Source organism: Podarcis pityusensis, assembly GCF_964106645.2.
Source record: "Podarcis pityusensis genome assembly, chromosome: W".
NCBI lineage: Eukaryota > Metazoa > Chordata > Lepidosauria > Squamata > Lacertidae > Podarcis > Podarcis pityusensis.
Genome location: NC_138045.1, coordinates 200,734 through 216,459, shown reverse-complemented (window position 1 = coordinate 216,459; position 15,726 = coordinate 200,734).

Sequence of the window (15,726 nt, the reverse complement as noted above, 5' to 3'; positions counted from 1 at the left end):
TCAGGAATATTTAAGTCCTTACAGGTCCGTTCAAAACTAAACAGGAATGCCTGTCCATCATCACCTTTGACGTACTTAGGAAATCTCTTGACATTAGCTGAGGTAAAGTCTCCAACCCCCACCAATGGATGTGGCAGTTCTGCTCTCAGCTTCATTTCCTCCATTCTTAAAAGAAACATGTCTTTTTCATGGGTCATCTTTGCCTCCCTGTCTCTTTCTTCTTGGGCTAATCTGGTCTTTCGTTTTCCACATGAGCTAATCTGCTCTCTCTCTCTCTGCCATATTTCTCTCAAACTGTATCTGTGCTAACTGAATGTCAGCTGCGATTCTGGCCTGTTCAGCTGCTAATTTTGCCTTTGTCCTTTCTTTCTCTGCTTCAACGTTGTTGTTGTTTAGTCGTTTAGTCGTGTCCGACTCTTCGTTACCCCATGGACCAGAGCACGCCAGGCATTCCTATCTTCCACTGCCTCCCGCAGTTTGGTCAGACTCATATTGGTAGCTTTGAGAACGCTGTCTCGTCTTGTCCTCTGTCTTGTCCTCTGTCGTCCCCTTCTTCTTGTACCCTCAATCTTTCCCAACATTAGGGTCTTTTCCAGGGAGTCTTCTCTTCTCATGAGGTGGCCAAAGTATTGGAGCCTCAGCTTCAGGATCTGTCCTTCCAGTGAGCACTCAGGGCTGATTTCCTTAAGAATGGATACGTTTGATCTTCTTGCAGTCCATGGGACTCTCAAGAGTCTCCTCCAGCACCACAGTTCAAAAGCATCAATTCTTTGGCGATCAGCCTTCTTTATGGTCCAGCTCTCACTTCCATACATCACAACCATGGCTTTTACTATACTGACCTTTGTTGGCAAGGTGATGTCTCTGTTTTTTAAGATGTTGTCTAGGTTTGCCATCGCCTTTCTCCCAAGGAGCAGGCGTCTTTTAATTTCGTGACTGCTGTCACCATCTGCAGTGATCATGGAGCCCAAGAAAGTAAAATCTCTCACTGCCTCCATTTCTTCCCCTTCTATTTGCCAGGAGGTGATGGGCCCAGTGGCCATGATCTTCGTTTTTTTGATGTTGAGCTTCAGACCATATTTTGCGCTCTCCTCTTTCACCCTCATTAAAAGGTTCTTTAATTCCTCCTCACTTTCTGCCATCAAGGTCTTAGCCTCATCCTTTCTATTTCAGGGTTGCCCTCAGATGCTGCATCTCCCTGCATTGTGTCACCCCGAGTTTCTTTTGCTTGTAGATTGTTGGCCATTTTCTGACAGAAAAGTTTTCTTCTTTTAATAAAATAACCTCAATACTTTATGAAACTGGTTGTTCTGTATCTGTGGGTACGTTTCTGTGTGGGTTTTAACTTCATATCATGATGCTGCCACCAATTAATATGAGATGGTGCAAAGGCACTTTCTCACCCTGGCTCCTTTGGGCCAGCCCTCAATTAAATATAGTGTGACCACCTCACAGTACACCAATTACACAAATTTCTACAATTTACCCCAGATTATCTAGTGGGGAACTTGTGTGAGGAAAAACATAATGATTTAGAGTCCCAGGCAGGGGTGGATCAAACAAACATGAAAAGTTTTATTAAACAAAGGAAGTTTATGACAAAAAGTGGGTCAGGAAATGAGTTCTTTCAGGCAGAATTCAACCTAGTTACTTTTACTTTAAGATGTCTCAGGCTTAAACACAATATTATAGGTACAACTCTTCTTAAACTTCAGTTACTAAACATCAGTTGGCACACTTCAGGTAGATAAATATTCAGGTTTCCAGAAAAGAGGGTAAAATGTTCAAATCAGTGTCTGTCACTTAGATAATACAATTCTATACCACTTCCTTCACAGCTTAATACTTTGGTTCATGAGCGAGGGGCATTTTTCCTCTCTTAACAATCCCACACTTGAGGTATTATGAATGGTATTACAGACTGAGGAGATTCCCTCTCTCCTTGTTACTCGGTTGGGAATCTTCAGTATCTAGAATAATTCTCCCCTCCTGGCTAGACTGACACCCAGGGAGAAACCAGATCTGTCTCTCCTGGTTCAGACTCAGCCCTCCCATCACACCTCTGACTGGATACCTTCCCCAGACCCTCAGTCTGGTCTCCCTATCCCAGCTGCGAGGCTCTGTCCTCTCCCTATGGATAGTCTCCTCAGAATGTATCTCCTGAAACCTATCTAACCTCTCCAGACCAATCATATCTCTCCCCCAGAACTCTAGCCAATCAGACTGGCTGTTGCCAGTCAACCGTTTGCTGGCAGGGAAAAAACAATAACTTGGTGACCCAACCTGCCCAGCAAACAAACTTTTCCACCACACCTGACAAGTACTGTTTTTGGGGGACAGGGTGTGGGCAGGTGTGGGGGACTCCCTGGTCCTGAATGGGGTAACTGTGCTCCTGAAGGACCAGGTGGGAGTCATTTTGGATTCACAGCTGTCCATGGAGGCGCAGGTCAATTCTTTGTCCAGGGCAGCTGTCTATCAAAAGGTTACCAGATTTTTTTTCAATGAATCTGGGGACACTTTCCAACTTCCTACTAAATGGATGGATTTTGTCAGGGGAATGATGTGTAAATCCAGGGACTGTCCCCGGGAAATGGGGACATCTGGTAACCTTAGTCTATCAGCTCCATCTAGTACGCAGGCTGAGACCCTATCTGCCCGCAGACTGCCTTGCCAGAGTGGTGCATGCTCTAGTTATCTCCCGCTTGGACTTCTGCAATGCGCTCTGTGTAGGGCTACCTTTGAAGGTGACCCAGAAACTACAACTAATCCAGAATGCGGCAGCTTGACTTATATTACCAGACACACTTTATCTTCTGCAGGTAAGCTTTGCTGTTGGTTTATGCATTCATTCATCCATTCAGCCTTTTCAATGCATTATTGCATGTGGGAATCCTGTTCCAGCTGAATTCTAAAATATTGAGAGGTTTTGTTTTTTATAACTTTAACTTTGCTATTACAATTTTTACCAATAGCTGACAAAAAGGGAGGCATGCAGAGATTCAGAAAGCACCTTCCATTGCAATTTTTAAATACCAGGCCTATGCAGGCAATTAAGTATACATCTTTCCACAACAGTTAATTGATGTCCGATTTTATTTTTTAATGGTTTTTATCGTATGGTTTTAGGTATTATTGTAAACTGCTCTGACATTTTTCTATGAATCAGCAGTATATAAATATTTTTAATAAATAAATAAATAAATATGACAAAAGTATAAAAAGGAACACAAAATATACCCTGGAGGTTAGACTGACAAAATTACTAACACAATCCTACTTGTTTGCACATGCCTTAATCTGACTAAGTTCCAGGACGGAGGCTGAGGTAGGTTTGGTTTTTTCAGTGTTAGATAGGACTCTTAAAAAAAAAATCAGCTGTTTAAGGGCTAGTTCCCTTCCTTTCTTGTTCCCCTTACCTTGGGGAAGGTAGAGGAGTTCACAGGCAGCAGGAATACCTCATAGACACAAAAAAGAGTTCATGTCAAGACTCTCATTACCTAGAAATGAAGTATAAAGGTAAAGGTAAAGGGACCCCTGACCATCAGGTCCAGTCATGACCGACTCTGGGGTTGTGGCACTCATCTTGCTTTATTGGCCGAGGGAGCCAGTGTACAGCTTCCGGGTCATGTGGCCAGCATAGCTAAGCCGCTTTTGGCGAACCAGAGCAGCGCACGGAAACGCCATTTACCTTCCCGCCGTTTACCTATTTATCTACTTGCACTTTGACGTGCTTTTGAACTGCTAGGTTGGCAGGAGCAGGGACCGAGCAACGGGTGCTCACCCCGTCGCGGGGATTTGAACCACCCAGCTTCTGATTGGTAAGCCCTAGGCTCTGCAGTTTAGACCACAGCACCACCCGCGTAGATTGTTGGAATTCCATCAGGTCTTCTGATGTTCTACCTTTCCACCAAGTGATTGGAATGCTGTATTCTGAACTTTGCCATGAGTGGGCAGATTAATCTTTCAAGCTAATTCTAATCAGCACCAGGCCACTGTGCACCAGGCCACAGACTGAGTCAGAACTGGGAAGGTGGATAAATTAATTGCCAAGACGAAACGGACTATTCCTCAGCTGTTCCCTTGCCAATTGCTTTCTTTGAAATACCCAGACAGGGAAGGAGGAGAGAGAGCACAGCTTTGTGGCATTCCAGACCAAGACTTCATTACATACATGCAGTGTAACATGTAGTTTGCTAGAAGAAAAAAGCCAGAGAGAAGAGATAAGTGGAGGGGAATGCTACCATTTCGTGTCCCTGATGCGTGGCCATGGCCTGGAGTAAGCAACTGGAAAGGCAGAGAGAGGCCCATTTAGTCTCCTTATTGTTTCAGATATTTTTTTGCTCTGCCCTGTAGTTTTATTCCAGTTAGAAGAATTTCTAAAATGAATTCTGGAACTGGATCATTTGCCATTTGCTTCAGATTTCAACAAGCAAAAATAATCTTGCTGGAAACATAAAGATTATTGTTTGTTTGTTTGTTTGTTTATACATACTTATCATTATCATCATCATCTTTTGTCACTTTTTCATGCAAAGTGACTTGTAACATAATGCAGAGTACAAAACAGAGTACAAAACCCTGAAACAATATAAAAAATCTAAAAGCGCAAGTAGGGGGAAAAGACATAGAAGAAACTGAAAAGGAACTGAAAGCTGTTGCAAACTATGCATGCAAGATGCTCTGTAAAATATTTGGAAGCAAAATAAAAATAAAAATGATGGAAGATTCCTAGCAGATCTGTTTCATTTCAGAAGCAATTCTAGGTAATTCCAAATTCTGATGCCCAGAGAGATTCAGAGGAGCAAATTTTCCAAAACATCCATACTTAAAGACTCTTGCCCAGGAGCTTGAATATATTTGAAGTTGACCCTGAACATATGCCCAAGAATTCAAGGCAAGTTGAATATGATCCCAGGATCATACTTGGTGCATGTGAACATGCATCTATGTTTCAACATGAGACAGCTCAGGACTGGTTCACACATGCAAAGCTACCCCTTGATGACTACATAATGGACTCCATTCATTCATCCAATGGTTCAGCCAGGGCCAGCATACACATGAGGTGAGATAATGTGACTGCTTCAGGCAGCAGGATCCACAGGGGCAACAGATCCAAGGAATATATCACTTGCTGCTGCCGCCAGGGTGGCAGCAGCAGCTGTGGCATGCTCCTTATTCCTGATATCTTCATTCACCTCTTCTTCCCTGGCTGGGGGAGAGCCATTTATGGCTCAGGTGCCAAAATGTATTGGAGTGGCCCTAGATTCAGCCCTAAATTATTTCTCTCCAAAGGGGAAAAACTGTAGTGGTGATAAGGAATCTGTGGCCCTCCAGATGTTGCCTAGCAGTCAAGGATGGTTGGAGAAAGACTCTGGCAACATCTGGAGAGCTATAGGTTTCCCTGCTGGAAAAGGGAGGGTCCTTATGGCATTCAGTAAGAGATACTGGAAGGGGCTGGGTACTGGAATGTGCTATCAACACATGTAGAAAGGGTGAGTCAAGTTGCTTCAGCTCCAGGGAGAGCCAGACAGGAAATAGGCAGAGATTAGCAATGTAAGCAAGGCTTGTTTGTTCTCTAAACACTATTAAGTAAGAGTCCAGCATCAAGAATTCAGTACCCTGGGGCTGGACTAAGCTTCTTTCCATGATGCTGACTCCTCTGAGGAGGATAAAGAGCTGACTCCTCTGAGGACTCTGAGGAGTCTTCTGGCTTTATGTGGGAGAGGGCTGAGAGGCAAATGGGGAGGAAACATGTCTGACTCCAAAGGGCACCAAATATGGAACAAATACAAGGGCTATTGCTATCCCACAATATGGAATTGGATGTCTTTAAAAGAGATGAGATAAATTAATAAGGAATAAGGCCAGCAACAGCTACTAGTCACAACTATATTCTTCCACCACTGTCACAAGCAACATGTCAAGGAGATAAAGAACAACACAACTTTTAGAAGACATCTGAAGGCTTGGGTAGTTTTTTAATGTCTGATGTTTTATTATGTACTGGAAGCTGCCAAGAGTGGCTGGGGAAACCCAACCAGATGGGCAGGGTATACCTGTTGTTGTTGTTGTTGTTGGTGGTGGTGCAGAGTTAACTTTGAAGCTTAGCTCTTACACTTGCTTTCAGAATGTATGGAGCAAGTTGAATTGCAAATTCCTCTCCTGGCTCTACAGAGGAGCAGGACCCACACACAACTGGGAGAACAGGTTGTGAAGGATGGAGCAAGACCTGCATGAAAACCCCAGGAGGAGTCCTGTCTTCGGACAATGAATTTTTGAAGGGTGACTGCCCAACCTGGCCTTCAAGGACATCAACCTCAACTCCTGCAACACCTTCAAGGTGAGCCACTGCCTCAGCATCCCCGAGCAGCTGGGAGGCATCACCCGCTCCATCTTCGGCAAACTGTTCAGGAGGAACTGCCTTACCAAAAAGACAAAGGAAGTCAAACCTGCTGTCGACAGTGCTCCTGACTGGAAGTTGTTTGGCAAAGTCCCACCAAAAGAAAACCTACAGAAAGACTCTAAAGTAATTCAGCAGAGGTGTGAGGAAGTGCAAAGAAAGGGAAAGAGCCTTGCTTCCCTCCACCCTCAGCTGAGCAAGTAGCCTCTCCCAGGGCATGACTTTAAGAACAGCAGAAGCAGCTGGGAAGGGAGAAAAGAAGGGGGGAATAGTTTTATAAGTTGTGTGTTGTTTCTCAATTTGATCCTTTTACATGGTTTTGTATGTATTGTGGTATTTTATGCATTGTGACGCAGTTATTTCTATTGAATAATTTCTAGTAATTATTTATTGTACTTGTTAAGAGTGAATTTCTGTTCAATTATTATTTGCTGATGCTTTGAGAGTTAATTTTATTGTGTACTATTATATTCCAATAGATTGTTGAATATTACTTTCTTTGATATGTCATTCCACTTTAAAGTTATGTTTTATGATGACTTTCTGTATTATTATAAGGTGTGTGTTCTTTGCTATATATTTTGTTGCTGTGTAAGCCACCTTCTACACACTAATGCAGAAAGGCAGTATACAAAATAAACGTGAAATGGAAAAATGAAAGGGAAATGTCTCTGAATATCAGTTGCCAGGAATCACAAGTGGGGGAAGTTGCTGTCTAATTCCTGCTTGTGGGCTTCTTAGAAGCATCTGGTTAGCCACTGTGAGAACAGGATACTGGACTAGAAGGGTCTTTAGCTTAACCTAGCAGGCTCTTCTTGTGCCCTCACCAGTTTGTCCTCATCAGTTTATTGCTCACTGAGCAACAGTATGCTGTTGCTCAGCTGTCATTCCAATTGCACAAAGTGAACAAGAAATTGTCAGAAGTGTTGTCAATGATGAGTGTTATATTTGGACTGATACAGCAGGGCTCCTCTTACGTTCTTAATGTTTGAGGAAGGTGGACAAAAGCTTCAAACCAAAGTGCACTACATTGCTTTTTCCCTGTTTGAAAAGCCTTTTTCCCTGTTTAAAAAGAATCTCCATACTGCTCTTTAAATCTACAAGACCTGGACATTCAAAGAGCAGCTTGAGACTGTTTGCAAAAGTGCTTTTAAACAGCCCCATGCTGTTCTTTGAACCTCCAGCAAAGTAGCAGTTGGGACTTCACTTTAAGCTCCTGATTGTCCCTTTGAACACCCATGCTTACATGCTGCACACCTGATATCATGTATGCTGTCGGGTGTAATGTGGGTGGGCTTGACTTGCCCAAAATGGTCTTGTGGGCCTGGCAGACCAAGTTCAACAGGGAGGGGGCTTGGCTGACTGCAGCTGGAAGAGGGGTTCCTCAAAATTGGACTCACTAATGTGAATGGATATATGCCATGCATCTAAGCCATTGAAGACCACTAACAGAATTATGTAGTCCTAACCCTAGCCCCAACTCTGGAATCAAGTTGTTAAGGGCCTCATAAATGAATACAAGATCCTTGAACCTGGCCAGGTAATGTATGGGCAGACAGTATAAGCTTTTGAGCACCAGAGTTATGTGCTTGTGATAGTTTGCCCCATTTTGCACCAGCTGGAGTTGCCAGACCAGACCCAGGGGTAGCATACCCACCAACATTTCTTTGATGAAAATAGGGATGTCCTAGTCCATTATAATAATTTCATATGACTGGTTTGCCCAGCCACTCCAGGTGGCTTCCAACATATATAAATACATAGTAAAACTATACAGGGCTGCCTTCAGATGTCTTCTAATGGTTGTATTGTTACTTATCTCTTTGGCTCGGGAGTCACACAACTCCATATCTGCCAACATTTCTCTAATGAAAATAGGGACGTCCTAAGGAAAATTGGGACATTCCAGGATCAAATCAGAAACTGGGACAGCTTCAGTAAATCTGGGACTGTCCCTGGAAAATAGGGACACTTGGAGTAATTAAGTTCTTACCCCGAGGTACTACTGTATACAAAACAGTTGGCACTCTATTTCTGAGTTAGTGGAGTCTGTAAACTGAAGCGTCTGTAACCTGAAGCGTCTGTAACCCGAGGTACCACTGTACCTTCTTATCATTCTAGTTGAAGACACTGGAGAGTGGTACCTCGGGGTTAGGGTTAGGGTTAGGGATCATGTAAAAGGATCAAATTCTTACCCCAAGGTACCACTGTATACAAAACAGTTGGCACTCTTTAAAGCAGAGATAGTGAGCTCTGGCCCTCCAGATATTGCTGGATAATAACTCCCAAAATCCCTGACTATTAATGCTGACTGGGATAGATGTGAGTTGGAAGTCCAACATTTGGAGAGCCACAGGTTCCGCACACTTCATTCTTCCAAAACTAACAAGCCTGTCCCAGGAGAGCCACGTACTATCGTTTTGCAAAAACATTGCTGGCCAACTATTTATTTCTTGCGTCACTGATACAAGTGGGCTGTGTGCGCCCCTGCTTGTGATGTTTGCCAGCTCTGCCTACCCCCATCACTAACCTCCCAGAACCCCAGAAGCTTTCATTACCATTCACCCCCATTATATTTTATTAAAGTTTTTTCATAATACAATAAAAGAAAAAAAACCACTATGTCTGAGCCTGGAGACCTCTCAGAGACTTAATCTAAATCCATTCCAGACTGCACTGACCCTTAACTGTCTAGTGTCTGGTATGAAACAAATCAACTGTAGGAGGTGGCTGATTGCCCTCATCCAGTCCAGACCACAGATAGGGAGCCTGTAACCTTCCAAATATGGTTGGACTCCCAACTCCTTACAGCCCTAGCCTGAATAACCAATGGTCAAGAATGATGGGAGTTGGAGTCCAACAATTGTCTGAAGGACCAAAGGTTCTCCACCACTGGTCTAGACCTCTGAAGTTGATCTTCAAGTCAAATATACACAGCCTTAGTCATAGTCAGTTTAAAATGCTGCCACTCGCCCAGGACTCATCATGAAGTGGTATATCACAAAGGGCAAGGGAGGACGGATGCACTGTGCTCTTGAGCACTGACTCAGGATGGCCTATAACATGCTCTCTGAGGGGGAAGAAGAATCAAGGAAGTTTGGTTCATGGTTGCCTAGGAACCCCTCAAAAAACAAGCTTCAAGGCAGCAAACCAACCAGTTACACATTCCTCATCTTCTTTCTGTTAAGTTGTGGGTGAACATATCAGATGACACAGCGATTCTTCAAACAGCTCTTGTTTATTCACAGGCCAGAACTGAACTGAACTGAAGGGTTCAGCCAGCCTGCTTATATAGAGCTCCACTCCAACACAACAGTAACCACTTTCTGTAACTATCCAATCACTGAACGTCACTTTTAATCCCTTATTTGCATATGTGGACCTGAGTGAAAACTAACTACAGTATCCCCCTGCGGGCCCAGGTGAGAACTTCAGTACATAACACCCCTCCCCACCGAGATAAGGCGTTAGTTGCAATCGTAATGGTTTCCTTATATACAGCACTACACGTAATGGTTCAATTAGGCACAAAAGCATATCGTTTCCATTTCACTTACTTCCATTAGACCGACAGTGTTACATGTCCAACAACATAGTCCTTTAAATAAGTTGGGCCCTTGGAAACTCTGCCAGACCGCCGGGGTCCGGGGGGGCCGCCTGATTCTTGCTGAGGCTGTGGTGCGACCCTAGGTGGCGTTGAAACCAAGTCCCCTGGATCCACTGCTGTGGGTGGAACCTCCGCGAGTGGAGTTGGCGGAATGTCAGGCACAGCAGTGGTCTGAGTCTGTGGGAAGTCTGGCAGACCCTCTAAAGCAGCTTGGTTCGGCTCCATGCCCGCAGTTTGCAAGAGAGGTATAGGTGGAGCCTCGCCATCTGTAAGTGTCTGTTCCGGAGCCACGAGCACAGTTGGGGGTACCATAGTAGTGTCCAAGTCCCCAACCCTGCGCCTAAGCTGGTCTATGTGCCGGTGCCACAAAGGTCCGTTTTCCAGTGCCACCTGGTATGAGCAAGGTCCAGTGACTCCCACTACTGTGGCTGGCACCCAAGGAATGTCCCCCACAAAGTTCCAGGCGAAGACCTGGTTGCCTGGAACAAATGACCGTGGTGCATTGGCACAGCCTGAGGGTTCAGCCACAGCAAAGTCTGGGTGCAGCCGGTCGAGCGGGGACCTGAGGTGGCGGCCCATAAGCAGATGCGAAGGCCACAGTGGCAGCTGAAACAGGTGCTGCCAGAAGATCCTCAGTCAGGAGGAGCGATGAAGCAGGAGCCAGGTCTTCCACAAACACTGGAAGAGGGCAACGGCTGAGGGCGTCAGCATGGCCCATCGATTTTCCTGGGCGATGGACGAGCTGGTAGTGGTAGGCAGCCAGGAAAACAGTCCATCGCAGCAGAGGACCGATGCAGTTGGTCGATCACCAGCAAGGAGGCCCAGGAGAGGCTTGTGGTCGGTGATGAGGTCGAAAGTCCTGCCGTAGAGGTATTCATGGAACCTCTTCACTCCAGCCACAAGTGCCAGTGCCTCCTTGTCGAGCTGGCTGTAACTCCATTTGGTCGGAGATAGCGTCCTGGAAAAGTAGGTGAGTGGTGCTTCTCTTCCGTCTGGAAAACGGTGACTGAGGACAGCGCTGATGCCAAAAGGTGAGGCGTCGCAGGCAAGGACCAGTGGCCTGGCTTAACGGTACTGTACCAGCACACTGTCCAATGAAAGGAGAGCCTTGACCGTGTTGAAGGCCACCGTCTCCCAATGACCCCAGGACCAAGGTGTCTTCGTGCTGAGGAGTCTCCACTTCCATCGTTCTGCCCAGACACTGAGGTCCAGCGCTGAGGGCCTTCTGGCGGTTCCCTCACTGTGAGAAGCCAAGTTACAGGGAACCAGGCAGAGGGCCTTCTCGGTAGTGGTGCCCGCCCTGTGGAACGCCCTCCCACCAGATGTCAAAGAGAAAAATGACTACCAAACTTTTAGAACAGTTACAGATGGGTAGCCGTGTTGGTCTGCCATAGTCGAAATAAAATTTTTTTCCTTCCTGTAGCACCTTAAAGACCAACTAAGTTAGTTCTTGGTATAAACTTTCGTGTGCATGCACACTTCTTCAGATACACTGAAAAAAGTATCTGAAAGTATTCTTCAGATACACTGAAAAAAGTATACACTGAAAAGTTTTTTCAGTGTATCTGAAGAAGTGTGCATGCACACGAAAGCTTATACCAAGAACTAACTTAGTTGGTCTTTAAGGTGCTACAGGAAGGAAAAAATTTTTATTTAAACTTTTAGAAGACATCTAAAGGCAGCCCTGTTTAGGCAAGTTTTTAATGTTTAATAGGTTATTGTATTTTAGTGTTTTGTTGGAAGCCGCCCAACCTCAACCCACCCAGGTCGACTTGGCCTGCCACACCCACCCCTTCCCCCCCACACCCAGGCCTGTCACCCACTGCCTGCCACCTTACATTCAGCGCCCTGCCACTGCCACCACTGCAAGACTGCCTTGGCAAGGCTGCTGCCTCCTCCTCTGTGAAGGCCAAGGCTTTCTGCTCCATCTGCTTTGACAATCGCCAAAGTGATCCCAGAATGCACTCTGGCACCAGTCTGCCAGTCTTAAATGGGACATTCTGGGATCCAGAAGCCACACTTAAAATGAAACAGCAACCCCTCATTTATCTCAGCTGTTTTGTTTCCTCTGTGAAATGTGAGCTGGGGAGTTGGGCCAAGAGCCAAGTGTAAGCATAGCCCGAGGGTCCATTGCTCTTTCCCAGGATCAAATACTTGTGGCTTGTTTATGAGCTTCGATCCTGCTGGAACCAGAAACTGACATAGCAGAATGCCTACAAGCATCATTAACATTCAGTCTGTCTTGAAGTTAGACACGGGCCCTGTGTATCAACTCTTTGTGCCAGATCTCCCTAAGTAAAGGTAAAGGACCCCTGACAGTTAAGTCCAGTTGCGAACGACTCTGGGGTTGCGGTGCTCATCTCACTTTACAGGCCAAGGGAAACTTCCCTGAACAGGGCTGCCTTCAGATGTCTTTTAAAAATAGGATAGCTACTTATTTCCTTCACATCTGAAGGGAGGGTGTTCCACAGGGTGGGCGCCACTACCGCCACTGTCTCATTTTCTCTCCAGTTCCAAATGTCTAATGTTGCATGCTGTTTCAGTTTATCGTGCAAAGTTATTTATGGTGTAGCTGTCAACGCACCATCACCTTATTGAGGAAGCATGGATAAAATTAGCTGGCCATGTGCAGGCAGCCCACACCCAGATGCAAGGAGATGTCCAGTGGAAAATAATTAATGGAAGCGTGCAGCAACTGCAAGCAGGAAGTATCCTGGACAGGTCTTTTCCTCTTTTTATTACATGATGCACCCTGACAAAAGACCCTGCATTGTTTCTGAAGACTTTCTGCCCTGCTTGATGCACACCCTGACAGACACAGAGTCTGGCCTTGCAAGCACTCAGGAAGAAATCAGCACAATACACGTAACTTGCCATTAAACCACTGGCAGTATTAAATTCTAAACATCTGGTTTCTTGGAGTAAAATAGGGCTTTTGTAAAGCTCTACATTCTTTTACGGAGAGCCATGGTGCAGTGGCAGAGCAAACATTTTATATGCAGAAGGTCTTGGGGTTTAAGCCAGAACATCTACATGTAGAGCTGAGAAATTTCTGGGCAGCCTCTGCCAATCAGTGTAGATGATGCTGAGATAGATGGACCACTTGTGTGGTTTGATACAACACAGTTTCTTATCTTCATCTTATTCCACAGTGTGGTTTTGTTTGTGGTTGCTGTTTTAGTTTCAATATTAATTGAAATAACTGCTGGTTCTATTTACATTTTGATACATTTCACTCCTATTTGTTTGTTTTTATTGGTATTTTTAATGAGTATTTTATAATGTTTAGGTTTTTATTGATTAAGTGGCATATAAATCTTGTCAAGTAATTACATTTTAAAAAGTTTTAAGTTGTTTAACTGTTGATGGGACACTACAATGAGAAGAGAAACCAAGAAACAGTTTATTCTGCAAATACAGTGGTACTTCAGGGTAAGTACTTAATTCGTTCCGGAGGTCCGTTCTTAACCTGAAACTGTTCTTAACCTGAAGCACCACTTTAGCTAATGGGACCTCCTGCTGCTGCCGTGCCGCCGGAGCATGATTTCTGTTCTCATCCTCAAGCAAAGTTCTTAACCCGAGGTAATATTTCTGGGTTAGTGGAGTCTGTAACCTGAAGCATATGTAACCTGAAGCGTATGTAACCCAAGGTACCACTGTAATTAGAACAAAATGAAAATGTACAAATGATTGGTCTCTACATGTGAAACCTTCTCTTTCAGCTGGTTTGTGCATACACATGGGGGGAAGGTATCTTTGTCACATTCTACCTTTACTACCAGAGGCAGGAAGCTTCTGAATGTCAGCTGCTGGGAATCACAGGAAAGGGGAGTGCTATTGCCCTCCAGTCCTCCTTGTGGTCTTCTTTCTTAGAGGCATCTGGTTGGCACTCTTGAGAACAGGATGGTAGAGTAGATGGGGGGTTGCCTTGATCCAGCAGGGCTCTTTTATGTCCTTATTTTCTAATGTCCGGCACAAGATCTCCAATATGTATGAGCTTATTAATTCAAAGAACCAATTCATGCAGAATCTTGGGTCTGTGTGCAGCACATTCACCATTAGGTTTATGGTAGAGATGGTACATATTTTCACCTTAACCATGCAAATTAAGTGCTTAGGTACCCAACATGTTGCCTCCATATACTGTGGACTACAACTCCCATCACTCCTGACCACTGACCTTGCTGACGTTGGAAGTCCATAACAAGTGAAGAACACTCTCATCTTATGCACATTTCAACCACGTTAAATGTGCATAAATAAAGTCCCAAGCAAGGCAAATAATTCAAAAGCCCTTTTCATGCTGGGTCCACTTGGGTTTACCTGTCAGGAAAAGAGCTTTGAAGCTCTTGGCCTTGCTTGTAGGCCAAGGCCTGCTCAGCACAGCAGCTCTGGGAGCTCTGGGGATGAAGCAGACGGAGAAGCCACTGCAGGGCACCCACTCCTGCCACCAGGGAAGCAGCAGCAGCTTCTGGCATGATCTCACTTGCTGCCACTATTGTCATTTCTCCTGTAGGGTTGCCACCCGTCCCTTAGAAAAATGGGACAGTCCTGTTTGGGGGGTAAGAGTCCCCTGTCCTGTTTGGCCCCAAATTTGCCCTGTTTTTTTAAGTCATACCAATAAAAAAAATTGTTTGGCACTCACCCAAACTTGCTTGTCTCATGCACGAGCAAATTTGTTAGATGCTTGAGCATTTAATTTGTTGAGCCCACCCTCTCCTCCAAAGCTGGCTGATTGACGCTCCAGGCTAGCCAATAGTAGAGCAGCAGCCTTTTCAAAGAGAAACAGCATGGCCAGCTGAAGCAGGGAGGCAGAGCAGTGCGGAGCTTCCGTAAGGAGTCTGCTGATTTGGTTTTGTTTGCAAGATGAAACACATGAAACGCATTTGTTTTGATGCACTACCTTTTTAATATTAGTGTTATTAATATTAGTGTTTTGTCCCAGAAGCTCTGGTGTGTGTGTGATCACTGATCAACTGTCCTCTATTAATCCTGCCAATTAATTGTTTTTTAAAGATTCTCTCCCCCCCACCCTTCTGACACACAAATGCATATCTATGATGGCACATGCCACCTGCAATTGTTAGAATTGGTTGTGGGTTTTTTAAAAAGTCATTTCCCCCCAGCACTTATTATACCCCTCTATTGCAGACCAACCTTGTTACCCCCTACATTATGCAGGGGGCGGAAGCAGAAAGTGGCAGAATTGTTAGAACTTAGTGACTTTCCTCTAGGCAAATGCTGAAACTCCCAATGGTGACCTGCTATGGGAAGCCGTTCCTGTTTGTTTAAATAGGCAGCACTGGGTTGGCCCAAGGCATTTTGCTACCTGAGAAAGAACAGTGGTATAACAATCAATCATCCATCCCAGAGGTCTCTGTGTATTATATCTCTGGGAAATGAATGTGGGGAGGGGGTATCCAAACAAACTAGGATTCTTTAGGAGACTCCATGACTATTAATGTGGTATAAGAGTGCTTTAAATGATACTTTAGTTAAAAGCCCTGCAGTGCAGGGGGTTGGACTAGATGACCCTCAGGGTTTCTTCCAACTCTACAATTCTATGATTCTATGAATGCCTATAGATAACAGATGAGGGTTTTTTTAAACACCAGGTGGTTGAACTTGACTGACTATAATGTGTGTGTGTGTGAGAGAGAGAGAGAGAGAGAATGAATGAATTGGCATTATCAGCTATATGGAAAGGGATGTTGGA